We start from the raw sequence: 17,077 nt of genomic DNA, 5'->3' as shown, positions 1-17,077 counted from the left end.
TCAAGTGTTTCCAAAGGTTTGCGTAGAATAGAAAGCGAATGAAATCCTTAACAAGATTTCTTTCAAACCGTTTTTCATAAGCCTTCAACAATAGCTAGACCCCCGTCTTTATCGATAAAGCCGATCCTATCAAATTGACTTTGATGAGACATTTGCTCCTGTTGCCAGACTCGAGGCTATTAGAATATTTCTATCAATTCTTGCATTTAAAAATTTCAAAGTTTTTCAAATGGATGTTAAGAGTGCTTTCCTTAATGGTATAATCAATGAAGAAGTTTATGTTGAACAACCCCAAGGCTTTAAGAATTCGGCATTAATTAGTCATGTTTATAGATTGGATAAAGCACTTTATGGTCTTAAACAAGCTCCTAGAGCATGGTATGATACTCTTACAAAGTTCTTATTTGATCATGACTTTACTATAGGATCTATAGATAAGACATTATTAAAATTTAAGAAAAACGATCATATTTTACTTGTACAAAATTATGTGGATGATATTATATTTTGGTCAACTAACCCCAAACTGTGTGAGAAATTCTCTAAGTTAATGACAGATAAGATTGAAATGAGAATGATGGGGGAGCTAAGTTTCTTTTTGGGCCTTTAAGTTCGACAACTTGAAGGAGGCACATTCATCAACCAAGAAAAGTACACAAAGGAGCTACTCAAAAAGTTCAGCATGGAAAATGCTCTGCTACTTCAACTCCAATGAGTACATTAGTAAATCTTGAAAAGGATGAAAATGAACAAAGTGTTGATGTAACTGCCTATCGTGGGATAATTGGAGCTCTGCTCTATCTAACCGCAAGCAAGCCAGACATCTTATTCGCTGTTGGAGTTTGTGGAAGATTCTAGGCTAATTCTAAACAATCTCATTATGTAGCTGCTAAAAGAATCTTAAAATATCGTATGGGCACTCAAAATGTGGAATTGTTATATCCGAAGGATTCTAGTTTTAATTTGACTAGCTACTCTGATGCAGATTACTCAGGTTGTAAAGTGGACAGAAAAAGTACAAGTGGAACTTGTCAATTCTATGGGGATAGACTTGTTTTATGGAACATAGTAAGAAGCAAACTTTAATAGCTACCTCAACATCTGAAGCAGAGTACCTCGCCGCAGGAAGTTGTTGTGTCCAAATGCTTTTGATTCAACAATAGCTAAGAGAGAGTTTTAGAAAAAAACGCACTTAGAGAGAGAAATTTTCTCTGGAGATTTTTTTCTCACATCGGGCACGACCGGCACATCAATGCCGCCGGAGCTTTTGACGTCGGAATGATCTCAAATTTCTCCAGTAGGTGCGTCTCTTTCCCCCCTACAATCTGACTGAAGGAATTTCAATTTGAACGGAGGAATCGGGAGAAATCACGATTATAGTTTCTAGATCGGATATTTAGGTCGTTTTCGGCACGATCGGCACAATCGGCACGATCAGCACATTCGGCACGATCGGCACGAACAACACAAACGACACGGATTCTTGCCGCGACCGCGCTTCTACATTGGAAGTCAGCCGCCATCCTCCAGCACCTTCGATCGGTTGTCGTGCGCCCTCTGGAACGTGTTCTGTTGTGCAAGGAACGGTCACGGTCATCTTCTCTTACCGTTTACCGGAACATTTCGTCAAACCCCCTTCTATAGAGACTTGACGTCAAATCGGCGTCGGTCGCCCTCCTCTTCTCACTTTTCGTTTACAGGTTAGTTCGGACCTCGGTCGGGACATCAAACCACACCGCGAGGCGCGGGTAGGTCTCCATTGAACTTCTTTATCGCCGTTTGAATCAAGTGTTCGGTCTAGAGGAAGCTTTCGTAGCTACAGACCGTTCCAAAATTGCTTAAACCCTTTCTTGTTTGAGCAATTATTTTCAAGCCCCTGTTCCGGTGCGATTGGTTTCCAATCGTGCTGTTTGCGCCCACCCTTTGCTGCAGAATTCCAACCTCTGTGGCTCCTTTGAAGATTAGGCAGTTTGCGCTTGATCTTTCCAATGACTGGTACGCGCCCGTCCAGTGTAGTTACTCGGGCAAGGGACGTCCTTCAAGTCCGCCCTGATGATCCCAAGAAGGTGCTGAAGGGGCCGTCGACAAGCAGCAAGGCTAGGTCTGATAGACGAACTCGCAGGTCTCTTAACAATCCCAGGAAGAAGAAGCCAGAAATCATGGATGAAGTCCTAAACAACGGAGAAGATGCGCCTATTGATTCTATGCCAAATACATCATCGGGTATGTGTTCTTTTCCACATGCTGATGAATTACATGAGAATAGTTCTATTGGGATTCATACTGTAACAATATGCATGTTCATAATAGAAATGATAGGATTGAATTGATAGGAAAAGACATTACTGCATATAGAAATGATAGGACTTTAATTCCAGAAAATTCTGTTGTTACTGGACTTGCTGCACAGAATGGACCGTTAGAGTCGCTGGTTGGTACCCTAGACCTGACCGGTCATTCTGTTGGGAAATTGGATTTGAAATCTTGTCTTGTTAAAATTGATGACAATCGGGTCGCTTGTGCTGAAAATTCAGTCCCAATGTTGGAGATAATCTGTCAAAAAGGCTCTAAGATAATGCAGGAAAATGACATAAATTGTACAGGTTTATTGGGTCCTATTGAAAGCTCAAAATTGGGGTCTGTTTCTGAATCGGGTGAAAACATTATGCTGAGATTTATGTCTGTTTTGAATGATCCTACTGAAGTTGGTACTGGTGTTCCTATTGAGGTAAGTATGACAGAGCTGAATAAGACTGTTGATCGAGAATTAATAGGTTCAAAGAATATTACAAGGTCGGGGTCAGTGTCAGAAGCAGGAAAACATGACAGTTTGGGTAATTCAGGTGCAGAGAAAGATCAGAAAACAAATTTTACCGGTCCTACTAAAGAGGATGCTAAACTGGGCAAAATAGATCATTTTGAAATTGCCTCTACAGGGTTGGAGATATCAGCTGCTCAGAGTCCATTAGGTCCAAAGAAGGATATAATTTCAGAGTCTTGTTCTACAATGAGAAATCTTACAAATCTAAAAGTCTCAGGTTCCATTAATGATCAGAATTCTAAGTCTACCTGTCCTGCTAAGGATCAAATGGAAAGTCAGATATCCAAACTATGTACTAGACTTGAAAAAGGTTGGACAGAAGACACTAAATGCGCCCAGGATTTTGAAACTGAGGCTAAAATTGCAGGATCTTCTAAACAACATGCACATCTAGCTGAAACTATTAAAGGACATAGTCTAACAAAATCTGGAAACACTGAAAAAATTGGATCTGAGTTAGAGCTATTCATGGAAATAAATTCAGCTAAATTAGAAAAGCCTAATAATACAGATATAAAGGATGATGAACTGAACTTGATTGGTATTGCCAATGGTGAAAGCTTGACTGGAAATTATATTGATTCGTTGATTGATGACATCATGAATGACAATCTGGGTCTGGGTATGGATCTCATGGAAGCTACAAATAAGTTGGGTCAGAATTTAAGTCAGGGTATAAGAGGTGAAGAATGTATGAAACTAGAAGAATTAGCCAACGGTTTTCGCTTGGTCGGGTCTGATGAGGGGTTAGCCAACGGTTTTCGCTTGGCCGGGTCTAATATGGGGTTAGCCAACGGTTTTCGCTTGGCTGGGTCTGAAAAAGATAATTTGGTTGCAAAAAAGTTGGGTCTAACAAGGGTGGATAACATGAATATTCAAGTCATTGATCCTGAACACGCCGGTCCTGGATACACTAAAACTACTCATGACATTGGTCATATCTCTTCAAATGCCGGTCCTAGCTCTTCAAACGTCGTTCATAGCTCTTCAAATGCTGGTCATAGCTCTTCTAATGCCAGTCCTAGATCTTCTAATTTCAGTCCTAACTCTTCTAATGCCGGTCCTATCTCTTTAAATGTCGGTCCTGACATCACATATCCACCTTATACCGGTCCTAATTGCCAAGATAATAAATCTACTAACAAAGCTATGAGCCACCGGTCGAATCAAAAGAACCAAAGCATAGATGTTGATTTGGAATCAGACGATAGCACTGACTATGATGAAACAATAATATGCGACCTCGAATATCATAAATCCATGAAGAAGATATCGGCAACAAAGATCAAACCAAAAGCAAAGAGGCATAATTCTTCCAAAACAAGTGCTGAAATTGAAAAGATCGATCAAGAAACTAGATCGAATAATTCTAAAACAGCTAAGAAGGGTAAGAATGAATCGAAAATCAAAGAAAGGAAAAACATGAAGGCAAATAACTCAAGTTCTAAGAAGAATGCTGAAGTAAATCCCAAGGAAACTGTGACACCCGAGGCTAACCCTGAGATATTGAACCTGGTGCGTTTTCTCCACTCGTTAATCTGGATCCTGAAATGCCAATTGATAGTATTCAAAAGAGGAAAACTGATACACAAGAGAAGAGCACTAAAGGGGATATTCTAAAGAAGATCGGAACAATTGAAGGCAACGGTTTTGTGGGAAATATAAGGGTTAGATGGGCCGAAAAGAACAAACAAGTCAGGAAAGATAGCATCCCTGAAACAGTCACCTCCTCAGCTCCTCCTACTGCTGCAATTCCTGGCAAAGAAAATACTCAGGCTGATAACAAGGATCTTACTGCTGGTCCAACGTGGTCAATGAGGAAAAACGAAATAGCAAATTTGGCAGGACTGAGAAACCAGATGAAGAAGCTATTTTTCCAAATTAATAAACAAGAGATTACGATGCCCCAAGAAAGAAATGATCAGTTGAATGCTCAATTCAAAACTCACTATCTAAAGAATTGGAATCTCTTCAACAAAGACCAATATGATGAAGTGATCAAGTGGACGGTTGACGCCATGAAGGAAATTTCGAAATGTAATAAAACAAAGGTGTACACTATCATGAGCAACCCAAATAAAACTTGGCAAGAAGGAAAGGTGTGGAATGGAAATGCCATGAGCGATCCAGAAAAGGGAAAATTCCAGATAGACTCCTTATTCCCAAAGGTAATTACACATGATCATCCTCACCGATTTGAGCTCCCACCCGAAATTGAAGAAAAATGTGTCAAGGCATGGGAGTTTGTCATAGTTGGTCATTTTATGGGCAACATGAAAGCACCATTTGCTGAGGTTAAAAGAACGTTGATGGGTCAGTGGGAATCCTCTGGTCTAGAGAGGATCACAATCAATGATCACGGATTCTACTTTCTATCCTTCAGGAATGGAAGCGAAATAAAGTCGATCATAGAGAGCGAATATACTTTTATCAGGGGAAAAAAGATTCAAGTTGTACAAGTGGAGCGAGGAACTTAATACTAATCATAGACCGCCTGAACTTGAACAAATCTGGGTAAATCTCAAGAATGTTCCACCACACATGTGCAACCCGATGGGCCTGGCCTATATTTCAAGCATTATAGGCAAACCACTTATGTTTGACCCAGCAATGGAAGGTTATGAGCGTGCATCTGTGGCCAGAGTTAGTGTCGAAATCCATCCAAGTAGCTCTCTTCCAATCAAGCTTGAACTTAAAGATAGACTGAGAAATTTATTTGACATTGGAGTACAATACGAATGGAAACCAAATCGATGTATATGGTGTAGCACTTTCACACACGCTACGAATAAATGTCCAGTCAATAATAATCTAAAATCGAAGGCCAATAACAACACTCAAGTAAGCGATATCAATGACTCTAACCAGGCTCAGGTTGAGAGAAATGTGAACAGGTCTGAACTTAAGAGCAATGAACGCACTAAGGATGATAAGATGGGCAACCAAAAGCAAGAACAGATAAGGGTAAGGAAGAAGATAGGAAAAAGAATGAAGTGGGTAAGGGTACAAGCTGGCCCTACTAACGTTGATCATATTGGTCATGTTCAGGGCACCGGTCCTAGGGATTCTGTTTTCTCAAGAATAGGTCCTATTCAAAATGTCAGTCCTGGTCAGGGTATCGGTCCTGATAAAGCTGGACATAGACACACCGGTCCTAGAGCTTCTCATAAAGCTACTGTTCCTAGCCATATTGACCATATTAAGTCTGGTCTTGGACTTGTTGATCATGAAACTACTCAAGCTACCAGACTTGCTACTACAGGTCCTGATGAAAAATGTGCAACCATTGCTGATCCCGGCTATATTGGTCCTAATACTGGCACAAGTCCTATTATTGTGGATGATACTATTGTTGGTCCTAACTCCACCGATCCCAATACTGATCAAAGAACTAGTCTTGAAGTAACTACATGTCCTAGTTCCAAAATTTCTGAAATTCAAAGATCTATGGGACGGGGAATACTTGGCCCATATGAAACAAGCAAAATTGGATCTGAAGGCACACTAATAGGTCGTGAGTCTACTCTTCACAGTTCTAGGAATGCAAGCAGGAACCTAAAAAACAATGTCATCAAAATTCGAAATGACCTGACCCTTGGGCTCAGAGCCACCTTTCGAGATGATGAACAGGAGAATCTTGGAATAAGTAATAAAGAAGCTCTTGAAAATGGACTGGGAAATCTTAGGTTTTGTGAAATCAAAAGATCAAGTGCAGAAGAAGACAGTTTGGTCTTGAATAAGGCAGTGAGCCTTAATTCTGAAGTAGGGCGAATAAAAACCGATAACAAACATGAATCTAGTAGTGAAGAGGTTCAAAGTCAGAAAAAATCTACTAAATCAGAACAAGATGAAAATCGAAGACAAAGCAGAAAGATCCTGGATCCAGAAGCTACTAAATCTATCACGGGAGAAGATGAGATCTACATGAGGCAACCCTCACTCAATGGCAATAGTATTCCATGTAATCAAACTGTAGCCATTGAGGATAGTGAGGCAAGTGATGCTTATGATTTCTCTGATGAAGAGGTCCAGGACAGTCTGGAAAGTCAGGAACCCAACACTTATATTCATTCATGAATATAGTGACATGGAACATAAGGGGACTCAATGACCCTCTAAAATGTAAAGAAATCAGGAGGATCATTGAGAATCAGAAGATCACTATTATGGGTATTCTTGAGGCAAAAGTCAAAAGTCGGAACGTTGAGAAGGTTAGCAAACTGTGTATTGATAGTAGCTGGGAAATCATTCATAACTCAAATGACAAAACGGGCAGAATCTGGGTTATTTGGGATAACAAAGTTGTTGAGGTGATGACTCTTATTTCGAATGATCAAGCAATCCTGGTGGAGGTTAAAGACAGAATCACAAGAATCGTGTTTAATCTTGCTATTATCTATGGTAGCAACTCAAGCACGGAAAGAAGACTCCTCTGGAATTGTCTTAGAAACTGGATCGGTATTGATAAATCTTGGGCTGTCCTCGGTGATTACAACGTAACTAGAAACAAATCTGATCGTAGCCCAGAATCTGAAATTACTCGGGATATGATTGAATTTAATGACTGCATCAGAGATATGGGTTGTATCGAGCCTACCAATTCTGGGAACTTCTTCACTTGGTCTTCTACGAGAGGGAATGAACAAATTAGAAAAAGTAGAATTGACAGATGTCTGGTAAATGAGAACTGGATTAACCAATTTCCGAGAAGTCAACTTCATGTTTTGAATCCGGGTATATCTGATCACTGCCCGATTAAATTGTTCTGGGAAAAGGAAGAAAGGTTCAAAAGGCCCTTTAAAATTTTCAATTTTTGGATGGATAACGATAAATTCAAGGGTATCCTCGAAAGTGTATGGTCAACAGATGTCAGAGGTTCCAACATGTACAGGGTTTCTGAGAAGCTTAAGCTCCTGAAGAATCATCTCCAAAGCTTTGACAAGAAGAAGTTCAACAATATCTCCAATAGAGTTCTGGCTGCTAGAGAAGAACTGGAAGAGGTTCAGAAAAAGTTATTAAGGGATGATAGTGATGAACAACTCAATGAAACAGAAAGATATGCGCTTGAAAACTTCAGGAAGCTGAGTCTGCTTGAAGAGAATTTTGTTAGACAGAAATCAAGACAGAGCTGGCTTTCGTTGGGTGACAAAAACAGAGCTTTCTTCTACAGAAAATGCAAGGCTAGAAACATGAGAAACAATGTGTACAGGCTAAAGAATGATGATGGTGAATATGTTCAGGGTCAAAAGGGTGTCCAAGATCTGGCTATTGATTTCTATAAGCAGCTTATGGGTACAAGAAAGCAGCATCAAAGTCACCTGAATACCTTGTATCAAATTATTGATAGGAAAATCTCTGCAGAAGATAGTCGCGAGTTGATAAGGGTGGTCACGAAGGTTGAGGTTAAAGAAGCTCTGTTTAGTATTGATGGGAATAAAAGTCTGGGTCCTGATGGGTTTAATGCACAGTTCTTCAAAGATAATTGGTCGGTTGTGGGTAAAGATGTTACTGATGGGGTTCTGGAGTTTTTCAAAAACAGGAAGATGTTAAAGCAATGGAATACAACGGTCCTAACCTTGATCCCCAAAACTGCGGTACCTGAGAAAGTACAAGATTTCAGACCAATTTCCTGCTGCAATGTGATTTATAAAATAATTTCCAAAATCATTTCTAAACGTTTTAAAAATGTTATAGGAAAAATAATAAATCTTAATAAATCTGCATTCATCCCCGGTAGGACAATCTCTCATAATATTCTTCTCATGTAGAGCCTATTAAAAGGCTACAGGAAAAAGAAAATATCCCCGAGAGTGACTTTCAAAATAGATATCAAGAAAGCTTTTGACTCTGTTAGATGGGAAGCCATTCGAGACTTTCTGGTTGTTTCTGCTTTTCCTATGATTTTTATCGATTGGATTATGCAATGCGTTTCATCATCCTGCTTTGTTGTTAGCGTCAATGGAGTCCACAGAGGCTATTTCAAAGGTGAAAACGGGGTAAGGCAAGGGGACCCCCTCTCTTCTTACCTTTTCGTAGCTATCATGGCGATATTTGAGAGCATCTTCGCGATGTTCCGAAAGAATCGTCCATACATCTTTCACCCATTCTGTGAGGTAGAGGGGGTAACACATTTATGCTTTGCTGACGATTTGTTCATTCTAGCGCACGCAGACGTTGATTCCATTAAAACTATTAGGGCTGCACTAACGTTCTTTTCTGAGGTAACAGGTTTAACTATTAATGAAAGCAAAAGTGTGGCATTTTATGGAGGCGTGAAGGACGAAACAAAACAGGACATCTTCAACATCATGGGCATCAAGGAAGGCAGATTTCCCATAAGGTACTTAGGAATTCCGTTAACTGCAAAGCAGATCGAGATCTCACACTGCAAGCCGCTGATTGAAAAGGTAAAAAAACACGTTATCTGGCTGGGCAGCGAAAAAACTTTCTTATGCAGGGAGGATCGAACTTATCAAAACCGTGGTTATGGGCATAGTTGGCTATTGGGCGCAGCAAATGGTCATTCCGAAGAAGGTAATGAAGGAACTCGACACACTGATGAGAAACTTTATCTGGGGAAATAGTGAAAGAGGAGGAAAGAAAGTCAAATAGACCGCTCTCTGCAAACCGAAGGACGAGGGAGGCATCGACTTGAAGAACTGTATCGAGTGGAACAAGGCTCTAACCTTCAAGCATTTGTGGGCTTTGGAGCGCAATCAGGAGTCACTATGGATCAAATGGGTGCATACGAGATTTATGAAACACGAAACCAGCATCTGGACCTGCAAAATTCACGAAGGTATGAGCTGGTCTCTAAAAAAGATTCTTAAACTAAGAAGCGATATTGCAGATCTTTATGACATCCGACTAGGGGACGGGAAAGGCACTCTATTCTGGCACGACCCTTGGTTTGAAAACCAGCCCATCATCGACAAGGAGCAGTTTCAAAATACTCGTATCAGAAGGGACTGCACAAAAGCGAAAATCAGAGACATCAAATACGGGAATTGAAACTTGCTCTTGAGAAGAATTCCAGAAGGAAAGAGGATATTTGATCATATAAGTAACATACAACTACACGACAGACCGAATATTCATGAATGGAAAGCTGAGGACAATGGGAAGCTGGTATTGAAGAAAATATGGGAGGTAATCCGGGAAAAAGCACAGAAAGTAGAATGAGCTCCTCTTGTATGGTCAACGAAGATTATCCCTCGACACCAGTTCATCCTATGGCTCGCCTTCATGGAAAGACTCAACACACGTGATCGTATCAGTAAGTATATGAGCATCCCGGACGCGAGCTGTCTTCTATGCATAGGAAATGAAGAAACCATAGATCACCTATTCGGGAGCTGTTGTATTGCTTCGGAGCTTTGGGACAGATTCTATAAAAGCCTGGAGCTGATCAGTTTCCCGAGCGAATGGAATAAAATCAAAGAAGCGGCACTACTCAAAGCCAAGGGAAATAGATTTGCAACAAGCGTGTTCAAGTGCGGCTTTGGAGCAGTGGTGTACAACATTTGGCAAGAACGGAATGCAAGGGTATATGACAGAACCCGCAGGAGCATTGACGAGTTATGGAAAGATATTGTATCGGATTGCAGCGCCCTCGCGGGAACGTGGAGAGGAATTCCAAGCACGGAGCAGAACTGGAATATCTGCAAGAACTGGAATTTACCGTTTTTTAAACTCACTAGAATTAAAAGCATTGTAAACAGATAATTCATTTACGTTTTTAGTTTTTATTCAGAATGTTACTACTTCAAAATCATTCTAGGCCTGTCTAGAATGATCTCTTAAACTCGTGGTTTTTTTTCCCGTTTTTAGGAATTTTTAATGAAATGACGCTAAGTCGTTTTCCCCAAAAAAAAAAAAAAACAATAGCTAAGAGACTTCGATATCGAGGATGTGGAGTCCATAATCTTTTGTAATAACACCAGCGCGATTGCCATAACCTACAATCTGGTGTTGCACTCAAGGACCAAGCACATAGACATCAGACACCATTTCATTCGAGATCATGTGACACAAAAACATATCCGGCTAGAATATGTCTCAACTGATCAACAAGTGGTTGTTATCTTTACCAAGCCACTCCAAGAGACTAAGTTTTATTACTTTAGAAATATTTTGTGTCTTGCAGATATTAACTAAACACTTCTAAAGTACGTTATGCACTTAAGGAGAACCTCTCTCGTTTTTCAAAAAGGGTTCATCACATTTGTTTTCATGAAAAACTGGGCATATTTTTAGGTAGAAGCCTTCGCTTCTGAAAATGTCTCAATTGCATTCAAGTTTTAATCTTAGTATTTGTTTAAAAACTGATCGGCTTTTCAAATTTTTAGTATTTTATTAAACTGGTCGGTTTTTCAGATTTTCGGTTTTCTAAAATCTCTCACATGCATAAGTACAGAAGAAAATAAATCCTAAGCAGATAAAACCAAACAGTTTTCCACCTTTGAAATTAATAAAAATCATTCAATCGAGATACATTTAAAACAAACTGGACAGTTCAAACAATCTGGAGCTCAAGCCGACCAATCGTTTTAAGGTTAAACAAAAACCGCTCGGCTCGGTTTTTCTTCAAGAAAATGAGCAGTCCCTTGGGTAAAGGATATGTAGAAAGCCGACCGGTTATTTATGTGAACATTTCGGTAGTATCATTTTTAAATACAAAATGAGAAAGTTGTCTTAATTAACTTCATCTTGTATTAATCCTTGGTGATGAAAAGCGGTTATTTTGTTCCAAAACCGGTCTATGCATCATAAAACCGAATGTCCTATCTTAGAAGTAATAAAATTAACACTTAGTTGAATTTATTAAATGTCTTTCAATACTTAGAATTTAAATTGGCTCTGTTCAAAACGGTCATTTATCATATTAAGTATTATTTACTCATTAAATCATCATTATTATTTTAACCTCCATTTATACATTGAAAAGGGACAAAATTTTGAATAACGCGCCTTTATTGCCTATTTTGGGGGAACGTGGGATCGTACAACCATAAGTGATGGTTCGGTGATCATTAAAGAAATAACCGACACTCCTATCCTTTAAAAAGGCAGAACCGTCGAATCCCAAATCACTATCTTCTCTTCAAAAACCCTAGATATTCGACTTTGCTCAACTCTCTTTGTAAAAATCTCATTTCAATCCATCACCATGGTAAGGGATAATAAACTATTTACCCATATTGTTCAGGTGGATTTCAATTCCATCGAGGATATAGGTTCGATCGAGATACAGAAGGTTATGGAGGATATCAAGGAGTTCGGATTGCAGCACTTTCTTGACGAACCAATGATATACTTTTAGGAGGCTGTTCGAGATTTCTTCAAAACAACAAAGCTAACGAACAAGGTTATCAATGCAAAGGTAAACGGGGTAGAGTTCTCAATCTCTGAAAGTGTATTTGCAGATTCCTTAAAACTTCCGACGAAGGGAAGAGATTTCTCCATGGATCTATCAAACGCATCAACATACAACCTTCAGATGATACTCTCCGACACTAGTGTGCCGGTACAGTTCAATAGAAAGAAGAAATCCTTGGGATGAGAATATATGGTTCTATGCAATGTCATATCTAAGTCGCTTCAGGCGAGAGGAGGAAATTTTGACAGTCTTACTCGGTTAAAATTTGACATGATTGGTGGTATTCTGAGAGGTGACCGAATCAATTGCGGCGCATTCTATTCAGAAACCTTTGTGAAATTGTCACTCCTGAGTTCACCTAGAGTTTTGGCTATGCTTTCAAGACCGACAAGATTCTAGGTCATCTGAACATCCCTACTGGTCCAGGTATTCCCCTCATGAACTGCAAAATCTTAAACTCTAGTAATATTTGGAAATACTTTTTTAAAGCCAGAAAGGATAAAGGATCCGTGTCCAAGGTACCTGTGAGAAAACCGACCTTTAATGGAACTGCAAGTGATAATACCAATATTGGCTCCAAACTCCCCCCTCTAGAAAACCTCTATGAATCACTGCTCAACCTTCAAGCTAATGCCGAGTCCACTTTCAGCGCTTTCAGTCTAACTAAGAGAGAATAAAAGAAGACAAAGGGGACTTTTTTTCTTGAACAAACCGCTCTACCTAAGGTAAATATACCCACTCCATCTCCTGTTATCGCTCACAAGGATGCCTCAGTACTTCCGCTTGAGCTTGCGGTTTTAGAAGCTCAATCGGTAGTATCTGACATTATAAATTGTGTTGTGGTTGGGATCGATCGGTTGACTGAGACCGATCAGATAAATGATATCTGTGAGACCGGTCGGATTGCTGAAACCGACCGGACATATTTTGTTAATGAAGCAGATCAGTTGGCCAATAATGATGTCACCGGTCATCCAGAGAACGATTTCACTGATCACTCAAATGAAGGAAATCGAGAAAAAGTCTAGACCGAAACCGGGGCCATTCCAAGTCTAAGTGAGGAGGAAATTTAAACAATTGTTCCAGACTCTGATGAAACACCGGAACTCCACAGAGATGAGAAAGAAGCTGAGAACATTGTGAATAATATTCTGAAAGAAGTTGATGAGAAGGCAATTGAGACCATCGATTTCTTCTATGCATGGGCAAACGTAAGATTGGTTAAAAAAGTACTCCCTGAAGTTCCGGAAGATAAGAAGTGGTCATCAATTCTGTCCCTAGAGGAGGTTGTTTTCGGTTTAATAAAAACTACATATGTACATGAATCTCTATCTAGAATCAATATTGCCGAAGCAAATGTCAAACGGAGAGCATTGTTTCCAATCATTGAAAAAATGGAGGACGATATTATTTCGAGTGGGGCTAACACGAGAGTGGATGAAATTGTAATCACATTGCTAAAAACCGTTATGGAGGACCTTCTGGCGTCTATATCCAAGTTTGAGAACATGCCTGTAACGGTTGAGGAAATACCGGTTAAAGAAGAGCATATTAAACAAGATGAAACATGAAAGGATGAAGTCGTGAAGCCATGTTTTGAAAAAGGTCAATCCTCTAAACCTACATGGACTCCATCAGAAGAAAGAGAAATGTTTGACGGGTTCGACGCTAAAGAAGAACAACATCGAATTGAGTCAGAAGAAGATCACTTTTCTGGCTCACCGTAATAACCTGACAATGAGTCCGATAATGAAGAAGGGGAGGACAATGCAAACTCTAACCCATCTCTTTCAGGAAATGAAACGGACAAATCTCCATCGTGTAAGTCTTGTGACCAAATTAAAACAATAGTGAATAGCATTGAAAGACCAGCCATCACTGAAATGTCCCTCCACGTAAACTCTCATGGGGCCATTCCTTTGGAATCCCGAGCTCTCGACTCACCGCGACCCTTTTTTGAAGAATTCCTAAGGGTGATCATTGATCAGTTGATTCAAAAAGCTTTAGCTTTATGGCAAGCATCCATGGAAGCTTAAGTAACCGAAGCACTCAAAGAGCACGCATCGTCATCAAAGTCCCACGATCACAAATTGGTGCAAGTATGGGAGGAAGTAGGCCAAATACAACCTATCATCTCTAAGACACTAACTTCAGTGAAACTTATGTCCTCATAGCTCTATGAGCTAGTAAAGTCTCAAGGTGCTGCCGGTGCTGAAAGGTTAAGGGTGCATGAAGAGGCTGCCCGCCAGTTCCAAGAGGAAGAAGATGCGAAAGCTAAAGATGTTGAACTGGCCAATGAAGAAGTTGCACAAAAAATTCAGGAGGACATTCATAAAGAAAATAATGTGCCTGCTCCTACTGCCAAGAAGACTAGGGAGGCTAAACAAAAAAGAACTATGAAGTCTGAAGCGCTAAAATTGATACCGGAAACTAAAACACCGGTGACTACTGTTCCAAAACTAAAAGGCCGAATTTTGAGAAAGATGAAAAAGATGAAGAATCACTGACTCGAAGAACTAGAACAATGTCCCAACCTCTCCCGGTAAAACCTCCACAAGTTGTTCCCCACAGTTCTCGGTAAAACCAGAGAATCCATAAAGGTGGTGGGAGCTCGGTTGATAATGCTATTCCAAGTGAAAGAAATGTCGAGTTCAATGTTCCTGGTCAACCGTAAAGGAGTCCTAAATGCAATACCCCTGGACAACCAGTTGTCGGTTCTATGCGTAGCTTCGTGACTTTCAAGTATATTCACTAAACTTATGACTATTAAACAGGAATGCCACTTGATGATCCTGTTTTATTTTTAATATTCTGGTTTTGATAATTTTATAAGTTAAAAATATCAAAAAGGGAGAAATTGCTAAAGAAATCAACTCACAAAATTTTGAATCAAAACTAAACTTAAGCGGCCAACAATTATAAGTTTTTAATATTTAAATTAAATAATAAAAAAGGGAGAAATTGTTAGATAAAATAGATAGTTAATTAGTAAGTAATTAACTATTTAAAGAACTTAACCAAATCCACTGTCTGTGCAGGATAAAAAAATCTGGAAAGACCAAAGAAGCTCAGAAATGCAGGAATCGATTTTACTCCATATCTACAATATCGGTTTTAGCACTTAGTCCGATTGACCGATATTAAAAAGAAGGCGCAAACCAAGATCATCTAAATAAACTTTATTTTCATCTATCTTTATAAGAAACGGAACCAGTAGAGGATCGGCTCTTTAGTGAAAATGGTTTTACCGCTCAGCTTCATGATCGGTAAACTCATCAGTTATGTCTCAGGAAGAGAAATCGGTCTCCCTCCATATAAAGAGAAAATGGCTTCTATACTTCGGTAGTATGACCGGTTGACCGATATTAGAAAGACGGCACAACCGATGGTTTGCCCAATAAACTACTTGGTATAACCTTAAGCTATCATACAAGACATTCTGTAAAATTATCAGTAGTTTGACCGATCAGATCCAAGAGACGGAACTAGTTGTATTCTAAGAGAAATTTAAACTAAGAGCGTCCGACAATTTCCATTTCAGTGCAATACAGAACACTTTCGGAAAATACAGAAAAGATCCTTCAAACGTACAAACTGTATTACTGCCATTTTAATACAAGTCTGATAATATCTTTTAGGAAGCAGAAGACTGTCAAAATATTCACATACTAATTTTGGTATAAGTCTAACAACAGTTTACTTGGAGCAGATGTTTGTCACATTACTCCAGATAATCAAATAGTAGAAGTCAAAGATACGTGTTGATATGCTCCTTGGGAAGTATTAAACTCATTAAATGCCCTGCTGATCTATCAAGGTACTTGATGTACCTCCCAAATCAACCAATCAGATTCAAGAAATAAAGGGCTACCATGCAAGTATTCGTTGAAGATTAAAATTTGACCGTTGTCATATTTACTATTTAAGAGAACATAACACTACCAGAAGAAACAACAACATACACGAACGAACACAGAACCAACCTTTGAACCGGACTAGAAGTCTCAAATCATCTCTATTGATATATTGTGTAAAGCATTTCAAAGTGTGTTAGAATTTCACGTGTATTACAAGTTCATCTATTCTGTGTGAGTAGTGACTGTTGTAAGTTGAAAACGTGTAGTGATAAACCTCGATTGTTCGACGTATTATAAACTATTTTGAATATTTTAAGTGAGTATCCTTCTCAACGTTTAGGAAGAAGGGTTGACGTAGGAGCTTTATCTCCGAACATCCATAAACCATGTGTTGTGTTTCTTCTTACATCATATTTTCTTATCACTATCTAAACCATGTGTGTATTACTTCAAATTGAAATAAACAGTTTCGCACTTGAACTCGGTTCAAGAGTTTGTGACAACTTTCGTAGTATTGAGTTAACATAGGGTTAGTATCACCCGGCATGTTGTGTAAGCGTTCTCTCTAGCGAGACCCCTAGTCAACTTCGGCGATCCCGATCCTAACAATATATAATTATCCATATTAATATTAATTCAATTTTTTTCATTAATTGAATTTAACATTATATATAAATTAACAAAACCTCCAACAAATACCATATATATAATATATATATATAATTATCTATATAAACAATAATTCAATTGAATTTAACTTCCAACGAATACCATATATATATATATATTATATAATTATTTATATTAACATATAATTATCTATATTAATATAAATTCAAATTTCTCATTAATTGAATTTAATATTAAATATTAATTAACAAAATCTCCAACAAATACCATATATATATATATATATATTATATATATATAATTATCTATATTAACATTAATTAAAATTTCTCATTAATTGAATTTAACATTAAATATTAATTATAAAACCTTCACCAACATCAACTCAAC

Source organism: Impatiens glandulifera, chromosome 5, assembly GCF_907164915.1.
Source record: "Impatiens glandulifera chromosome 5, dImpGla2.1, whole genome shotgun sequence".
In the NCBI taxonomy this organism is placed as follows: domain Eukaryota; kingdom Viridiplantae; phylum Streptophyta; class Magnoliopsida; order Ericales; family Balsaminaceae; genus Impatiens; species Impatiens glandulifera.
Note: the sequence above shows the minus strand (reverse complement) of the source record.